The following is a 13,561-nucleotide window of genomic DNA, read 5'->3' on the forward strand; positions in this document are numbered from 1 at the left end:
CCTGGGTAAATGGTTGCAGATGACATCACTTTTAGTATAGCAGAACATTTCTGGTTTTGTTTATATTATCTTGTAAACACTGCCAACATGGTGAAACCCCACCTCTACTAAAAATACAAAAAATTAGTCGGGAGTGGTGGCATGTGGCTGTAATCCCAGCTACTCGGGAGGCTGAGGCAGGAGAATCACTTGAACCCGGGAGGCAGAGGTTGCAGTGAGCTGAGATCGTGCCACAGCACCCCAGCCTGGGCGACAGAGTGAGACTCCGTTGCAAAAAAAAAAAAGAAAAAGAAAGAAAGAAATATACCTTTTAAGGAGTTCCTTTAGTGTGTCTCTGCTGGTAGCTTGTTTATGTTTGATGATATATTTATTTCATCCTCACTCATCTGATGGATAATTTAGGTAGTTGTATACTTTTTTTTTTTTTTTTTTGGGACAGAGTCTCGCTCTGTCGTCCAGGCTGGAGTGCAGTGGCGTGATCCCTGCTCACTGCAACCTCCACTTGCTGGGTTCAAGTGATTCTCCTGCCTCAGCCTACCAAGTAGCTGGGACTACAGGCACGCACCACCACACCCTGCTATTTTTTATATTTTTAGCAGAGACAGGGTTTTGCCATTGTTGGCCAGGCTGGTCTCTAACTCCTGATCTCAGGTGATCTGCCCACCTCAGCCTCCGAAAGTGCCGGCATTACAGGTGTGAGCCACTGTGCCCAGCTGGTAGCTATACACTTCTAAGCTTGGTTATTTTCTCTTGGTACTTTGAAAATATACCATTATTGACTGGCACCCATTTTGCTGTTGTGAAATCTGCTATGAATGTAATAGTTGTGCAGAATGTCTTTTCTCTCTGGTTGCTTTATCTCTGGTATTCTGCAGTTTCATTTTCATGTGTTTGAAATTTCTTTACTTATCCTGCTTGGTATTCAGTTTGCTTCCTGAATCTGAAGATTCTTGTCTTTAATTAATTCCAGAAATTTTTCAGCCATTATCTCATCATTATCTGCCTCTTTTGGTTTTTCTCTTTTCTCTCCTGGAATTCTCATTAGGAGTATGGTAGACCTTAACAATCTATCCCCATGTCTCTTAAGCCTGCTTTCATTTTTCCTGTCTCTAGGCTGTTCTCAGTAATTTCTTTTGATCTGTCTTCCAGTTTACTAATTTTCTCTTCAATTGTGTGTAATCTGCTATTTAACCAAACATTGGCTTTGGTTTCAATTATTCTTTGTTTCTAGAAATTCTGCTTAATTCTTTTGTTGTTGTTGTTTTTGTTTTGAGACGGAGTTTTGCTCTTGTTGCCCAGGCTGGAGTGCAATGGCATGATCTTGGCTCACTGCAACCTCCACCTCCCAGGTTCAAGTGATTCTCCTGCCTCAGCCTCCTGAGTAGCTGGGACTACAGGTGCCCACCACCATGCCCAGCTAATTTTTGCATTTTTAGTAGAGACGGAGGTTTCACCATGTTGGCCAGGCTGGTCTCGAACTCCTGACCTCAGGTGATCCACCCACCGCGGCCTCCCAAAGTGCTGGGATTACAGGTGTGAGCCACCGCTCCTGGCCTACTTATTTTATTTTCAAAGCTGTTTGGTCGTTAAAAAAAAAAAAAGCATCTTGTTTCTTGCTCGTGTTTTCTAGCTCCTGTCTTATTTTCTTTAATCATTTAAATAAGCGTAGTTTATATTCTGTAGCCATCAATTCCAGTAGCTAAAGTCTGTATGGGTTTCATTATATTCTTTGTAGTTTCTGTTGACTCACTCATTGCTGCTTATTTCCTCAGGTGTATTGTATTTTGGTGCTCATGTTTGGTTTTGGAAATCCTGTTTATCTGTGAAATCCTTTGAGACCCAGGTTGAGGGTACACCTGTGCGGTCAGGATTTGTATTTGTTTCTTCCAGGCCCCCCAGAACTCCAGCCTGGGACCACTTTCTTGACAAATTTGAACTTTAAAACCTTAGTGAGGGAAATTTCTAAAAGGTTATTAATTCTAAAGGGAAACTTTTCTTCTGCCCTGCAAGCCCACTGCAGGCCAAAATAAACAAATATCCTGTATGTCTCCCTGGGCTAGTATAGGTTTTTTTTTTCCCCCAGTCTGTTCTTGGAGGGTATAGCGCTTTGAATTTCCAGTCCTATGCAGGGTCACAGTACTGATTTCTTGTACAGGCCCAAGTCCTTGTCTTTAGTTTCCTGTGCACCTATTAAAACCCTAGAGATTTCTGAGATAAGTAGGTGCCCTCAACACAACCATGGCTTCACTGCCCTGCTTACCACTCTGGTTTCCTGCCCCTTCTTCAGGTTGAGTGTGAAATTTGGAAGACTGTCAGAAGCATTCTGTTTTCATTCTTGCAAGTTATGCCTTTGAAATGATGTCTTATTTATCCCGTGTTTCTGTGTGTTTAATAATTAATCAGCATTTTTCAGGTTATCTCTCACTGTGCCATGTTGCTCCTTGATTCCTTTCTCTCCTGTACCCTCTGCATCAATTGAATTTTTTGCTGTACATTGATAGAGAAGCACAATTCCTCTCTTTCCACTGCCTTCCTACTTTATTTCCCTTCTATTCTTGCATCTCTATACTCCATTATCCACATTGCAGTCTAGTGATCTTAAAGTGTAAGCCAGGTAACATCACTTTCCTGCTTAAAACAGCCTTTTAATGGTTTTTTGTAATATGGGCTTTTTACCTTGGCATTCAGGATCTTTCATGACCTGAATCTTGTCTGCTGTAGTGTTTTCTTAATAGTACCACCTTCTTGTTCTAGGCCCCTGCTACACAGGTCTTCTTAAACTGACCATAGCAAGCCCTTTTCTTTCTTCTCCTGCCTGTATTGCTTTTCTCTGGGTGCTTCTTATTGCTGTCTCTTTCTGTTCTTGCCTTAAGTGTCACCTCCCTAACGAGGCCTTCTCTGACCACCCTATCCAAAGTAACCTCGCCAAGGTTTTTCTTATACCAGGTGTGACTACTTTAATTACTATGTCTTCATATATGCTCCACAAAGACTTGGTGAATCGTTTTCACCTTTGCATTTCTTTTGTGTTTTTTGTTTTGTTTTTGAGACATGACGGCTCTGTCATGCTGGAGTGCAGTGGCCCGATCTTGGCTCACTGCAACCTCCTCCTCCTGGGTTCAAACGATTCTCCTGCCTCAGCCTCCCGAGTAGCAGGGACTACAGATGTGCGCCACCACGCCCAGCTAATTTTTGTATTTTTAGTAGAAACAGGGTTTCATCGTGTTGGCCAGGCTGGTCTCGAACTCCTGACCTCAGGTGATCCGCCTGCCTCAGCCTCCCAAAGTGCTGGGATTACAGGCGTGAGCCACTGCACCTGGCCCACCCTTGTATTTCTGATGCTTAACAGTGTCTAGTCCATATCAGACACTCAAATATTTGTAGAATAAGTGAAACATTGATGAACTCCTCCGTGGATAAAATAGGGAAGTCTTAATTTGCAAGGAGGTGGCACTTAATTTAGCAGCAAAATTTTAGTTAAGACTTTGTAAGCAAAAAAGCAAAATGGATAACGGATGAATTCCCAGAAACAAATGTCGCGGAGCAGATGTGTAGAACAGCAATCGTCTGTCAGCGTCTTCCGTCGGCAGAAACCTGCTTGGAGACAATGCTGAATTAAATGAGGGACTGGCTGCTCCTCTCTATACAAAGACTACCAAAGGAATAAAAGCAACGTCTATCACCGAACTACTACTCCCAGCTGCCCCCGCGCGGGCCTGCCTATGGGAGGCGGCGCTCGTCTCCGCCCCAGGGAGCTCCGGCTTCGGGGCGGGAGGGGTTCTGGGTTCTGGCCCCGCCCCGCCCCGCCCCGCTCTCCGCCGTCGCCCTCCCCCAGGGTTGTGGCCACGCGCAGCGGCGGCGGTTGTTCCGCTTCCCCTCCGGCCCGGGCCGTCGCCATTGCCGAAGGCTCCCTCCCCTCCCCTCCCTGGCGGCCGCAGGGCTCCGCCGCCGCTGGGCCTAGCGGTAGCAGCGGCTGCTCCAGCGCGGCGTCTCTTCCCGCCCCGCTTCCCCTTCCCTCCCCTCCCCTCCCCGCGCCGCGCGCTGGCCCGGGGCGGCTCCGCAGCTCGCCGGGAGCTCTGACCGAGGCGCCTCGCTGGGGCGGGGACCTTGCCTCGCCTTGGGTAAGTGCACACAGTCCGGCCGGCGCGGGACGCAGGCCGGCTCTCTTCCTCCTCCTTCCTTCTCCGCGGCCTGGCGGGCGGGAGCGGCCCGGGACGGCCGACCTGCCCCGCGCGGGGCCGGGGAGCCGCCACCTGCGTGCTGGGAGCCGCAGCTCCTGGGGCGGTGGCTCATTGTCTGCTCCCCAGGGCCGTTTTCTTCGCTGGCTTTAGCCTGAAATGGGAAGCTTGCCGGGCTGCCGAGGTCTCACTCTTCCTGGACCCAGCCCTGCCCTGAACCGCGCGGCACCACGGTCTCTGCCGACTCTCAGTCTTCCCTCCCCTCGCGTTTCACCCTCTTCCTTTGCTCCGTTTTCTTAATGCTGGACCAGACTCTCCGGTTTTGTTCCTTGATTTTTCCTCTCTCACTGATTCTCAGCCCCTGCTTGCTCGCTCTCTGTTCACCTCAGTTTCACTGCTCAGGAATATTGTCGCGAGTAGCTTGACTGTTTGCTCAGCTCCAGCCTGTAACCTCTTTTCCACATTCCACATTGGTAAAAACGCAGATCGTCCCGGGCGCCTGAGGGCCACCGCTCACGAACGGAACTTTCGGAGCTTCTCCTCGCTCCTGTTTGAGCTTCAGCCTAGGGGTGAAGTTTGCTTCTTTAGATAACTTAGGTGAAGTTAAGATTGGTTTTTCACCATGTTTGGCTTTCTTGGAAACACACGCAAACACAAAACGTCGCCACAGATTTCTCTGTGGACTCAACCTTTTAACTAATTCTTTAAAGATAAGTCATCCAAGAACAGAAGCGTGTCATCGTCAGTGGGTGTGAGGTTGTACCCATCCTTGTATCTTAATTTTAATAGTACTACTCTCTGGGCAGTGTGAGCGTGATTTGTTTTCCCTTGATAAATAACGAACTCCGGTTGATATCATTATCTCACTTCTGCGTTACAGGTGATGTGTCCTTTCTTTGTTTTCTTTTTTAACCTTTATAAAAAGACAAAATGGTTAGGCCTAAAATTAGACTACGAAGAGCTGTGTTTTGGATCAAGGTTGTGCACGTCACGTTTTTTCCCCTGCCGTGTTCGACTTTTCCGCTCTTATAAGTAGGCAGGATATTGAAATGTACAAGAATTTGCTCTGGGGGTTTTGTTTTTGTAGGGTTGTCCAATAGAATAACAATAAAGTTACATTGGGATGAAGGCAGTGAATAGTAATTTCTAAAGCAGGTTAAAACTTGTCAACTTTGCCAGAAGCTCTGTGGCTTCTGTAAAACCCACTTATGCTCGTGTATATATGAAGAGCCTTTTTCATGTTCTGTTAGGAGTATGGATTTCAGGCAACTTTTTCACTCTGTCATCCTCGGCTATTAAATCTTTCGAGCTGCTTATTAGCCAAGCACACTGATTGACACTTATTACGGAAAGTGAACCTGTAATAGATGTAGGTCTTAAACAAACTTTCCGATTTGGTAACAGAGGTTGACCTAAATTCAGTGTATTTTGTGTTTTCACTAAATAGCCCATTGTTACCTTTCCCTCCAGCAAGGCTCTGAAAAAAATGGCTCCAATACTCAGCTTCAATACTGTCATCATTTTTTAAATAGTAGTTTCAGTTGTCCTTAACGGGTGTTTTATTGGCCTGAGGGATTAAGGTGTAGAAAGGTTGGAGTTTTGTTGGAGTTTGAAACTTGGTCTGTAGATGTTGGCTTCTCTGCCAGTGTCTTCTAATCAGCAGATATTTTTATGAAGGAAGAGTTCCTGGGTATTTCACTTCCTTAGGGCCTTGGTTTATGGTTTACTGTGATTCAGAGAGAGATACTATTCTGGACTCCGTGCTATTTAATACTAACCTTGCAAACCCAAGTTCAAAATTAAGTTTGTAGTTCGAGTATACAGGTGATAGGGCTCTCTGATCTTTATGATAGACAGGTTCCCAAGTAGATGCGGTTAACAATTAAGATTTCTTTTTTTTCTTTTCTTTTTTTTTTTTTTTTTTTTTGAGACGGAGTTTCAGTTGCCCAGGCTGGAGTGCAATGGTGCGATCACCGCAACCTCCGCCTCCTGGGTTCAAGCGATTCTCCTGTCTCAGCCTGCGGAGTAGCTGGGATTACAGGCACGCGCCACCACGCCCGGCTAATTTTGTATTTTTAGTAGAGATGGGGTTTCACCGTGTTGGTTAGGCTGGTCTCGAACTCCTGACCTCAGGTGATCTGCCCGCCTCAGCCTCCCAAAATGCTGGGATAGGCTTGAGCCACCGCACCCCACCAACAGTTTCTATTTCAATTATACTATTTAAGAGAGACAACTTAGAACTTGTTCAGGTAGCTAAAGATAAACTTTCAATTATACTTTCCTAATATTTAAGAACTTCTTCAAGTAGCCAAGGATAAAATAAGTGGGAAATGTTAGATTCTTCCTTTTATCTATCAAAATTGATTATTATTATAATAATATTTGGGTATATTTCTTTTGGCTTTCTGACTTTTACACTTTGGTTAAAATTTGAAACTGGGTCTTCTTCACCGGGCGCGGTGGCTCACGCCTGTAATCCCAGCACTTTGGGAGGCCGAGACGGGCGGATCACGAGGTCAGGAGATCGAGACCATCCTGGCTAACACGGTGAAACCCCGTCTCTACTAAAAATACAACAAAAAATTAGCCTGGCATGGTGGCGGGCGCCTGTAGTCCCAGCTACTCGGGAGGCTGAGGCAGGAGAATGGCGTGAACCCAGGAGGCGCAGCTTGCAGTGAGCTGAGATCGCGCCACTGCACTCCCGCCTGGGCGACAGAGCGGGGGCTACAGAGCGAGACTCCGTCTCATTAAAAAAAAAAGAAAAAGAAAAAGAAACTGGGTCATCTTCAAGACTTTAAGTCGTAAAGGTTTTGATCAGTTTGTTTTAAGAGTTGAGTTTCCAGACTAATCAGAGGGAGGGTGTTAATTGCAAATTGTGTGTCCAAGCTCTTCCTAGTATCCTTTTTGTGCCTTAACAGAGCAGAATAGGAAAGGAAAAACCTCATTGCCCCCCAAAAATAAAATACTGGTTGTTTTCTTCTGTGATCAGAGTTGAGTTTCATCACTTCTTCCCTTCTAGGGTCACCTGCCTGGTTAAGGGTAGTCAGTCTGAACATTCATTCAGGATTTCAGTCTTCCAGCCTACTATCTCTGAGTTTCTTTAGTACTTACTCCTGCATTTCAATTCTTACTGTTCTACTTTACCCTGGGCAAGATATGCATTCTTTTCAAGACTTGCTTTTCTCACCTGTAAGATGGGGATAATAATAATAATACCAGTTTCATAGGCATATTTAGATCAAATGAGGGAATGCAGGTATTCCGTAATTACAGTTCTTAATAAACGTTAGTTAATAGTCTGTTCTTATATGCTGTAGAGTTGATACTCTTAAACTTAGATTTAAAACTGCCTTCTAGGCCAGGTGGGTTGGCTAACACCTGTAATCACAACACATTAGGAGGCTGAGGCGGGCCGATCACTTGAGGTCAGGAGTTCAAGACCAGCCTGGCCAACATTGTGAAACCTATATTCTCTACTATTCTTTAGTAGAGAATTTAGTATTCTCTACTAAAAATAAAAATATTAGCTGGGCGTGGTGGCGGGCACCTGTAATCCCAGCTACTTGGGAGGCTGAGGCAGGAGAATTGCTTGAACCCAGGAGCAGAGATTGCGCCACTGCCCTTCAGCCTGGGTGACAGGGTGAGACTGTCTCAAAAACAAACAAACAAAAAGCTGCCTTCTAAAAGAACGAAGTTTCTGAGACCGTAACTAAAAATAAAAATTACTTTTGGGTGAATAAAATATAATTTTTCAGGAGAAAAAATATAAAATCGTTTCACCACTGAAATAAAACATAGGGTTTTTGAACACAAATTTCTCAGATTTAAAAATATGCATATTTCCTGTATAAAAGTTGAAAAGTGGACAGTGGCTGGTGGTGCCTGTAGTCCCAGCTACTTGGTGGGAGGCTGAGGATCCTTTGAGTCCAGGAATTTGAGGTCAGCCAGGACAACACAGGGGACCCCATCTCTTAAATGAGACAAAAATAAAAGTAGAAAAAATATTAAATAAGAAATTTGGAAAGTAGTAAAAACTTTTAAGACAAAATTACTTTAGTCTCAGCTGGCAGAGAGAACCATTGTAACAAACTGGAACAGTGGTTTTGTTCCTTATTTTAAATTTAAATTCTAAAAGCAGTACATGTTTATTATAAAAGGTTCAAACAAGTCAATTAAATATGTAAAGAGTGAAAATTCTTTGGGAGACTGAGGCAGGAGGATCGCCTGACCTCGAGTTGGAGGTATAGTGAGCTATGATTGCACCATTGCATTCCAGCCTGGGTGACAGAGCAAGACCCTGTCTTACAAAATTCTTAAAAAGTGAAAATTACTTTCTCTTTTTAGTCCCATTCCTTAGAAGTACCTACCCACTATTAATAGTTTTATTTACTGAGTTAGAAATAAGTACTTTTTGTGTGTCGGATACTTTCTATGTTGATTTTAAAATAAAAAATCTGATCATTATTGTTTTCCATATCATGACATATAGTGGCACCTCTACTTTTTAAGTCATAAGATATCACGCCATATGGTAGTACTTTAATTATTTGTGGTCATCTATGTTATTTCTAACTTTGAGCAACTAAAACTAGAGCCTTAACGAACTTATACGTATGTCTTTGTGCACATGCATATGTATATAAGTATTTCCATTAAAACGACTTGTAGGCCGGGCGCAGTGGCTCACGCCTGTAATCCCAGCACTTTGGGAGACCAAGGTGGGCGGATCACGAGGTCAGGAGATCAAGACCATCCTGACCAACATGGTGAAACCCCATCTCTACTAAAAATAGAAAAATTAGCTGGGTATGGTGGCATGCGCCTGTAGTCCCAGCTACTCTGGAGGCTGAGGCAGGAGAATCGCTTGAACCCAGGAGGCAGAGGGTGCAGTGAGCCAAGATTGCGCCACTGCATTCCAGTCTGGTGACAGAGCGAGACTCCGTCTCAAAAAAAAAAAAAAAAAAGACTTGTAAGTGTGCATTTAAATTTGTTTTTCTTTTTTTTTTTGAATTGCATTCCAAAAAGACTTTACCAATCTATATTTCCCTATTGAATTGTAGAAGCTCAGCCGGGCGCGGTGGCTCACGCTTGTAATCCCAGCACTTTGGGAGGCCGAGGCGGGCGGATCACGAGGTCAGGAGATCGAGACCGCGGTGAAACCCCGTCTCTACTAAAAATACAAAAAATTAGCCGGGCGTGGTGGCGGGCGCCTGTAGTCCCAGCTACTCGGAGAGGCTGAGGCAGGAGAATGGCGTGAACCCGGGAGGCGGAGCTTGCAGTGAGCCGAGACTGCGTCACTGCACTCCAGCCTGGGCGACAGAGCGAGACTCCGTCTCAAAAAAAAAAAAAAAAAGAATTGTAGAAGCTCTTCACATGTAATAGATATTAATCTATTGCCTTCTGTTTAAGATCTTCCTCATTCCACCTTTACAAAAAACATTCTTAGGTGTTTTCTTCTGGTGCTTTTAATAATTATTGTGTTTCAATCTCTTTTTTTTTGTTTTTTTTGAGACTGAGTCTCACTCTGTCACTCAGGCTGGAGTGCAGTATTGGATCTCAACTCACTGCAACCTCCGCCTCCCGCGTTCAAGCGATTTCCCTGCCTCAGCCTCCCGAGTAGCTGGGATTACAGGCACCATACCATCACATCCAACCGATTTTTTTTTTTTTTTTTTTTGTAGAGATGGGGTTTTGCTATGTTGGCCAGGCTGGTCTTAAACTCCTGACCTCAGGTAATCGAAGTGTGGGGATGACAGGCGTGAGCCACCATTCCCGGCCCATTGTGTTTCAATCTTAATCTTTCTAGAATTTTTTCATGCCTGGTGGAGACAAAAGAGTTTTAAAATAGTTTTGCTACAGAAATAAAATACAGATATAAAAATATTTGGCCGGGCGCAGTGGCTCACGCCTGTAATCCCAGCACTTTGGGAGGCCTAGGTGGGTGGATCACCTGATGTCAGCAGTTGGAAACAGCCTAACCAACATGGTGAAACCTTGTGTCTACTGAAAACACAAAAAATTAGCTGGGTGTGGTGGTGCACACCTGTAGTCCCAGCTACTCCAGAGGCTGAGGCAGGAGAATTGTCTGAGCCTGGGAGGCGGAGGTTGCAGTGAACTGAGATCAAGCCACCGCACTCCAGCCTGGGCAACAGAACGAGACTCCATCTCTAAGTATAAAAAAAAAAAGAAGAAGTAGTTAACTAGATTTTTCTGTTCGTTGGTATTTTTATTATCTTACTGGACTTCAGTAAAAGTCTGCTTATTTTGTTTTCCAAGTTCATTGTTTTATCTGAGAATAATAGTAACTTCAGCCACTTTTCTATGGTTACAATATTTAACTTTGTTTTTTTTTTTCTTTCTTTTTTAAAGACGGGGTTTCACCGTGTTAGCCAGGATGGTCTCGATCTCCTGACCTCGTGATCCGCCTGCCTCAGCCTCCCAAAGTGTTGGAATTACAGGCATGAGCCACCGTGCCCGGCCCTTAACCCTGTTTTAGGTCTTTATTACATTGGCCTGAAGTTCCAAGACTTGGTTAAATAAGAGAGGTGTCATTGTCTTGAAATGACTCTGGTGTTAATATTTTTACAGTTAGGGATGATGGCAGCTGTTGGATTTAGAGAAAGATTATTATTTTATTCTGTTTCTGCTTTACAAAAAATAGGAATGGCTTCTGAATTTTATCAGATGCTATTGTAACATTTAGATGATGATGTGGTTTTTTTCTCTTAACTATTGCTGAGGAAATGTAGTAGTAAATTTGCTATTAATCAAAGGTATCAAAGGTATCATGAATAACCAAAATCCCACTCATATTAGTCATGCATACAGAATTTACTGAAAGGTTAGAGGAGAATCTCATATAAATTTAGTTTAATAAGAATAGGCTCGGCACAGTGACTCATGCCTGTAATCCCAGCACTTTGGGAGGCCGAGGCAGGCGGATCACCTGAGGTTTGGAGTTTGAGACCAGCCTGACCAACATGGAGAAACGTGTGTCTACTAAAAATAGAAAATTAGCTGGGCGTGGTGGCGCATGCCTGTAATCCCAGCTACTCGGGAGGCTGAGGCAGGAGAATCGCTTGAACCCGGGAGGGGGAGATTGCCGTGAGCCGAGATCGTGCCACTGCACTCCAGCCTGGGCAACAAAAATGAAACTCCGTCTCATAAAAAAAAAAAAAAGAATAGATCGGCCTTTATGATAACTTGTGTAGTAACTTCTGTAACCTCTTCAGGAATCCTTATTGGTGAGTCACTTCTGATAATTTGTATTTCCTAGATCATTTCTTTTAGATTTTCAAATCTGTTACTATATAGGTGTGTATAATGTTTTGTCATTAAGATCTGTGGTGTTCATTTCCTTTTTTTATTAGTGATTTCATTATTTTTCTGAATTTGCCAAATGTCTGTCTACTTAGTGGTTTTTTTTACTAACCAGCTTTGAGATTTACTTATTGTATTGTTTTTGTTTGTTTTCTGAATCTCTGATTTCTACTTTTCTCTTTATTTTGCTCTCCTGCTTTTTTTGTTGTTGTTAACAATGTTGGCCGGGCGCGGTGGCTCACGCTTGTAATCCCAGCACTTTGGGAGGCCGAGGCGGGCGGATCACGAGGTCAGGAGATCAAGACCACGGTGAAACCCCGTCTCTACTAAAAATACAAAAAAATTAGCCGGGCGTGGTGGCGGGCGCCTGTAGTCCCAGCTACTTGGAGAGGCTGAGGCAGGAGAATGGCGTGAACCCGGGAGGCGGAGCTTGCAGTGAGCCGAGATTGCGCCACTGCACTCCAGCCTGGGCGACAGAGCGAGACTCCGTCTCAAAAAAAAAAAAACAATGTTAACATTAAGTTCATGTTATTAATTCTTAATGAATTCTTAGTTCCTTTAATGTGTTTTCAATGAGCAGTAATTGTGCCTCGGATAGACCTCATTGGCTACGATACCGCCACTGTGCAAAGCTAGTTCCTTTTAATGTCTTTTAATGATAAAAACGTTTAATGTTCTTCATTTGCTTTTGAGTGCAGCGTTGGCTGCACATTGTAATTTACATGAATGATGTTCTTCTGCTCAGTATTTTCCAAATAGTTGGTGGTTCTAGTTTTGGTTTCCTCTTTGACTCAGGAGGTATTTAGGGTAATTCTATTCACTCATATTTTCTTTCATTGTTGTCAGCTTCTATAATCTTTTAAAATCTTTTAAACTTATTGAGGGTTTTTTTTGTGACTTAAAACATAATCCATTTTGGAAAATGTTCTATGAAAACTGAAAAAGAACATTTTCTATTGGTAATATACAGTTTTATACATAACCTATTGATTAAATTTAATGACTAAGATTTTTATGAATTACCAGTTTTTATAAATAGTTCTTACTAAATATAGGACTTAGTCTTTATTAGTCCTAGTAAGAACTATAGTCGTTATTAATAATTCTTATTAATTTAAAAATCTTCCTAATCTGCCAAAGACAAAGAGGTAGCATTGTTTCTGAGAAGCTTGTTCTCACGTTGAGACCTTTAGATTTTTATTTCTTCTGCCTGAATGTCACTGAGGCCATATTTGAAAGAGATCTTTCATGATCACCTCTGCCTACCCCCACTCTGCATCTAACTTCCTGCCCCTCAGTGTGTTTATTTTCCTTTATAGCACTTCCATCTGAAGTTTCTTTTTCATTCATTTAGTTTTCTTTAATATACTATTCTATTTTACAGAGCTTTGAACAAATAGGTATGAAATAAGTATGTGTTGGTTGAGTGTCACGCTCTTTTTTTTTTTTTTTTGAGACAGAGTCTCGCTCTGTTGCCCAGGTTGGAGTGCAGTGGCGCAATCTCGGCTCACTGCAAGCTCCGCCTCCCGGGTTCACGCCATTCTCCTGCCTCAGCCTCTCCGAGTAGCTGGGACTACAGGCGCCCGCCACCACGCCTGGCTAATTTTTTTTTTTGTATTTTTAGTAGAGACGGGGTTTCACCGTGGTCTCGATCTCCTGACCTCGTGATCCGCCCGCCTCGGCCTCCCAAAGTGCTGGGATTACAAGCGTGAGCCACCGCGCCCGGCTAGTGTCACGCTCTTATTTCTAACAATTTTTAAAATTTTTTATTCATTTTAATTAATAGACTTTGCAGCATTTTAGGTTCACAGCAAAACTGAGCCTAAGGTACAGAGTTCCCATATACCCCATGCTCCTCACGCCCCTCTTCTCCAAGCCTCCCCATCATCAACATCCTGCATCACTGTGGTATATTTGGTGCAGTCAGTGAACCAGCATTCACACATCATTACTGCCCAAAGCCCACAGTTTACATTAGGGTTTCCTCCTATGGTATTGTACATTCAGTGGGTTTTGACAAATGTATAACAACATGTCTCCACCAGTGTCATACAGAATGGTTT

At 43.6% G+C, this 13,561-nt stretch overlaps 1 protein-coding gene and 1 pseudogene across 4 annotated transcripts in view; one reads left to right on the plus strand and one right to left on the minus strand.

Annotated features, from left to right (window-relative positions):
- Window positions 1–13,561, plus strand: part of PAK2 (p21 (RAC1) activated kinase 2) — a 99,803-nt gene that overhangs the window by 4,938 nt on the left and 81,304 nt on the right. The window contains exon 1 of one of the 4 annotated variants that reach the window (XM_063622206.1): window positions 3,830–4,121. The exons of 2 other annotated variants lie outside the window; for them this stretch is intronic. The gene's annotated coding sequence lies outside the window, so the exon portion shown is untranslated. Of the gene's footprint in view, window positions 1–3,829; window positions 4,122–13,561 lie in introns of those variants that run through there. One more of the 4 variants, XM_063622209.1, reaches the window with a different exon arrangement.
- LOC134733408 (uncharacterized) lies at window positions 12,006–12,132 on the minus strand (annotated as a pseudogene).

This window comes from Symphalangus syndactylus, chromosome 17 (genome assembly GCF_028878055.3).
Source record: "Symphalangus syndactylus isolate Jambi chromosome 17, NHGRI_mSymSyn1-v2.1_pri, whole genome shotgun sequence".
Classification (NCBI taxonomy): domain Eukaryota; kingdom Metazoa; phylum Chordata; class Mammalia; order Primates; family Hylobatidae; genus Symphalangus; species Symphalangus syndactylus.